Source organism: Meriones unguiculatus, chromosome X, assembly GCF_030254825.1.
Source record: "Meriones unguiculatus strain TT.TT164.6M chromosome X, Bangor_MerUng_6.1, whole genome shotgun sequence".
Classification (NCBI taxonomy): domain Eukaryota; kingdom Metazoa; phylum Chordata; class Mammalia; order Rodentia; family Muridae; genus Meriones; species Meriones unguiculatus.
In genome coordinates, this window is record NC_083369.1 from 90,768,453 (window position 1) to 90,773,802 (window position 5,350).

Sequence of the window (5,350 nt, forward strand, 5' to 3'; positions counted from 1 at the left end):
AAAGAGGCTCAAGTACACAATAAGGACATTTGCTCAACCATGTTTGTAGTAGCTTTATTTGTAAGACAGGGTTTCTTAGTGTAGCCTCCGCTGTCCTGAAACTCACTCTGTAGACCAGAGTGGCCTTGAATTCACAAAACCTGCCAGTCTCTGCCTCCCAAGTGCTGCGAGTACTCCACCACTGCTTGACTTGTCACCAATATTTTGTTTGTTTTGTTTGTTTCTCAGTGTAGGCTTGGCTGTCTTGGAAATGCTTTGTAAACCGGGCTGGCCTTGAAATCACAGTGATCTGCTTGTTTCTGCCTCCCAAAGAGGTGGGATTACCAGCACGTGCTGCCACCAAATTTCTTTTTTCTTTACTTTATTTTTACATTAAGCCCATGTCTGTCATGATGCCACCAAAAACCTTATAGTAAATTACATAGGTTTGTAGTCCAGTTTAGACTCTAGCTTCTTAGAATCAGCCACTTTTCTGACTGCTTTCATAGAGTCTTCCTGAACTACAAAATCATGATCGGCACGAATTGTAAACATACCTGCTTCAGCACAAATATTTCTCAGGTCTGCTCCATTAAAATCATCTGAAAGCTTTACAATTGCTTCATGATCTATTTCACCATGCTTTGCAATAGGGCCTGTGTGGATTTTCAATATATATAATCTTGTTTGTTCATTTAGCAAATCAGTATGTATTTTTCTATCTAATCTTCCTGGACACAGCAAAGCAGGATCCAGTGCATCTGGTCTGTTTGTAGCCATGATCATTTTAAGTCTATGAAGAGTATCAAATCCATCCATTTAATTTAGTAACTCCATTTAGAGTTCTCTGAATCTCTCTGTCAGTTGATGTACCCTCAGAAAACCAAAGGCCACCGATAACATCTGTTTCATCCATAAAAAATGATGGCTGGCTGGTGGTCCCTGGCATAATCAAACATTTATTTAATCACATGAGCACTTTCACCAATGTATTTGTCTACAATAGAACTATAAACAACCTTTAGGAAGTTGTAGTCCAGCTGGCTGGCAACAGCTCCTGCCAAGAGTGTTTCCCCAGTGCCTGGTGGTCCATACAGCAAACAGCCTTTTGGTGGTATTATTCTCACACACTGGAATAATTCTGGATTTGCAAGAGGTAATTCTATTAATTTTCTTTTTTAAATTATTTTTATTAATTACAATTTATTCACTTTGCATCCCCCCCATACCACCCTCCCTCCTCCTCTCCCAATCCTATCCTTTTTCCCTCTTCTCCACCCATGCTCCTTCCCCAGTCCACTTCCATTCCCACTGCTTTGTTGACCAGTGACTACATCATTACTAGTCACATTTTTATTTCTTTTATTGAAATTATATTTTTCATACAACATATCTTGATTACAGTTTTCCTCCCTCTACTTCCAGTTCTCTATTTCCCCTCCTCTTCACTCCAGATCCACTGTTTTTCTGATTCTTATTACAAAAAAGCAGGTCTCTAAGAGATAACAACCTAACATGACAAAATAAAATATAATAAAACAAAGCATAAGCTATTGTATCAAATTTGGACAAAGCATCCCAGAAGAAGGAGAAAGCTGCTATATTAGCTGCTTCATTCTCTGTGAGTTCATATGTACATTGCTTAATTCTTTCAGAGGGCCTTGTTCTCTTAGTGTCTTCTATCCCTTTTGATTCTTAAACTCTTTCTGCCTCCTTTTTTTCAGGATTCCCTGAACTGTTAAGGGAGGTCTCTCTGCATAATGCATGTCTGGGAGATTACTTTCTGAACTGCAGGCACTAAGGACAACAATTAATAAATAATACACAATGAAACTGAAAATTTTCTGTAAGGCAAATGACATCATCATTCAGACAAAGTGGCAGTCTACAGATTGGGAAAAGATTTTTACCAACTTCACATCTAATAGATATCTATTATCCAAAATACATAAATAATTCAAGAAAAAAATATATAATTCCAGAATCTGGAAACAGCCTAGGTGTCCCTCAACAAAGGAATGGATACAGAAACTATAGTACATTTACACAATGGAAGACTACTCAGCTATTAAAAACAAAGAAATCATGACATTTGCAGGCAATGGATGGAACTAGGAAAGATCATCCTGAGTGAGGTAGCCCAGAAGCAGAAAGACACACATAGTATCCATTCACTTAAAAGTAGATATTAGTTATATAATATAGTATAAACATACTAAAATCTATAGTCTTAAAGAAGCTAAACAACAAGGAGGACCCTAAGAAAGGTATTTAATTCTCATTCAGAAGAGAAATCAGGATAGACAGCATAAACAGGAGAAGACATGGTACAGGAGAGGAGGCTATCACAGAGGGACTCTGAAAGACTCTACTGATCAGAGTATTGAAGCAGATACTGAGACTTATAAGCAAACTTTGGGCAGAGTGCAGGGAATCTTATGGAAGAAGAGGGTGATAGAAAGACCTGGAGGGGACAGGAGCTCTGCAAGGAACCAATAGAGACATCATATCTGTGCCTGGATAAGGGAGGGGGGTGTTGCAGAGACCAATGTTCCAACCAAGGACCATACATGGAGAGGACCTAGACCCCCTGCTCAGATGTTATTCATAGGGAGCTCAGGCTCTATGTGTGTTGTCTATTAAGGGGAGCAGGGGCTGTCTTTCATATGGACTTAGTGGCTCCTTGATCACCTCCCCCAGAAGGGGGCAGTCAGCCTTGCCAGGCCACAGAGAAAGGATTCAGCCAGTCTGATGAAACTTGATAGGATAGGGTCAGATGGTAGGGGAAGAAGATGTTGTTTATCAGTGGACTAGGAGAGGGCCATAGGGGGAGAAGTGGGAGGGGAGGGAGTGTGGGACTGGAAAGAGATGAGGGATTTTGCTTCAGCCAGGATATAAAGTGAATCAATTGTAATGCTAGATAAATAAATTAAAAAATGACAAAAAACTGTATTCCACAAAAATTGGAAAATAAAAAAAGGATACATTTTCAATCTTTTATCAATACATACCTCTTACTAGAGTTACATCAAGGTCAGAAAAAATAATTTTAATAAACCTATAACCCCTAAGGAAATAGAAGCATTCCAAATGGACTGATAAGATAATGGTTGATAAGCATGGCGATGTGACCATAACAAATGATGGTGCTACCATTCTAAGCATGATGTAAGTTGATTATCAAATTGCCAAGATGATGGTTGAACTGTACAATTCCCAGGATGATGAAATTGGAGATGGAACCACAAGATTGGCTGTCCTGGCTGGTACCTTGTTGGAAGAAGCTGAGCAGATGCTGTGCCAAGGCAGCCACCAAATCAGAATTGCTGATGTCTCCAAACAAGCTGCCTGGATTGCTATAGAGCACCTGGACAAGATCAGCAATGGTGTGCTTGTTGACATAAATAATTCCAAACCTCTGATTCAAACTGCAGATGTGCTGGGCTGTAAAGTGGTTAACAGCTGTCATGGACAAATGGCTGAAATCACTGTGAATGGCATCCTCACTGTGGCAGATATGGAGCAGAAAGATGCTGACTTTGAGCTTATTAAACTGACAGGCAAAGTGGGTGGGAGGCTGGAGGGCACAAAACTCATAAAGGGTGAGATCTTTGATAAGAACTTCAGTCACTCACAGGTGCAGAAAAAAGTGGAAAATGCTAAGATTACAATTCTCACATGTCCATTTGAGCCACCTAAACCAAAGATAAAGCACAAGCTGCATGTGACCTCTGTGGAGGACTACAAGTCCCTGCAGAGATAGGTAAAGGAGAAATTTGAAGAGATTATTCAGAAGATTAAAGATACTTGTGCTAACCAGCTATTTGCCAGAGAGGTTTTGATAATGAAGCCAATAATTTACTTCTTCAGATTGCCCTGCCTGCAGTTCTCTGGGTAGGAAGGAGGACCCGATATTGAGCTGATTGCAATTGCAACAAGATGACATATTGTCCAAAGGTTCTCAGAGATTACCCCTGAGAAGGTGGGCTTTGCTGATGTGGTGTGGAAGATCACATTTGGCACTTTAAAAGAAAAAATCCTGGTCATTGAGAAGTACAAGAATTTTAGAGCTGTGAGCATTTTCATCAGAGAAGGAAATAAGATGATCATTGAAGAAGCTAAAGGATTCCTCCACGATGCCCTACGTGTCATCTGGAACCTCATCCATGACAACTGTGTTGTATATGGAGGAGCAGCAGCTGACATATGCTTTGCCCTGGCAGTCAACCAAGAAGCACACAAGTGCCCCACTTTGGAACAATATACCATGTGAGCTTTTGCAGATGCCTTGTAGGTCATCCTCATGGCCCTTTCAGAAAACAGTTACATGGATCCCATCCAGACCATCACTGAAGTTCAAGTCAAACAAGTGAAGGAGTCCAAACCCCTTCTCGGGATTAAGTGTTTGCACAAGGACACCAACAATTATGCAGCATCATAATGACATAGAAAACTTGATTGGCAAAATGCAACTTATCTCTCTTACCACACAGATGGGTAGAATGATTCTAAAGATTGATGATATATGTAAGCCTGAGGAATCTGAAGAATAAATTGTACCATCCACCACTCTGCCTAAATGCAGTTACTGCTAGTCCTATCACAGCCTATAGGTGCTGGAATAAAAGCAGCTGATTGGTAAAAAAAAAAAAAAAGTGTATAGAATATACAAATATTACACTTTACATATTTCATATTGAAGTTATATCTATTATAAACATGGTAGATAATTACCAATATTTTGCATTTGTGGGGTTAATTTTTATATGTGATGGTGAGACAAAGTATATAACTGTAGTCTTATATTTAATTTTCAATTATAGAAAGGTTACTTATAATTTCTCATGTTCATTTTATATTGATTCCTCATGTTTCTTATTTGCTAAAACTTTTCTATAAAATGGATTAATATTTTCTGCTTACATCTAATGATTTGCCTATTTTATACTTAGTATTTTCTAATGAGTAGTTAAAAAAGATCTTCCCCAATATTTAATTCCTCAATAATGAGGTTGTGTTGGTTACCAGACTCATATCTGTGTGAGAAGACTATGCCTTCAACCAAATGCATTCTTCTGCAGAAGGCAATAAATATTGCTCTGTCTGAAGGTCACAGGCACAATGAAAACATGCATGTCATGCTGAAGGGAAATAATAGTGATGTGGATGGCTCTAAATAGTATATGTGAGAACCCATGGACACAATATGACTCTATAAACAGGGCTACTTGTCAGGAATAACAATTATAATGTTCCTTTAAGTGGGAAAATTAATCAGAAAATGATGTCTGATATGCTTAAGAGTGATGAACTATTAAAAGACTAGGACAGATTTAAGGCAATGCCAGTACAGGCATTCTCAAAGTCAAGA

At 38.8% G+C, this 5,350-nt stretch overlaps 2 pseudogenes; one reads left to right on the forward strand and one right to left on the reverse strand.

Moving 5' to 3' along the window:
• Positions 1-417: 417 nt before the first annotated feature.
• LOC110544038 (26S proteasome regulatory subunit 10B-like) lies at positions 418-1,318 on the reverse strand (annotated as a pseudogene).
• A 488-nt stretch (positions 1,319-1,806) lies between these two features.
• On the forward strand, positions 1,807-4,532 carry LOC110544039 (T-complex protein 1 subunit epsilon-like; annotated as a pseudogene).
• Positions 4,533-5,350: the final 818 nt, after the last annotated feature.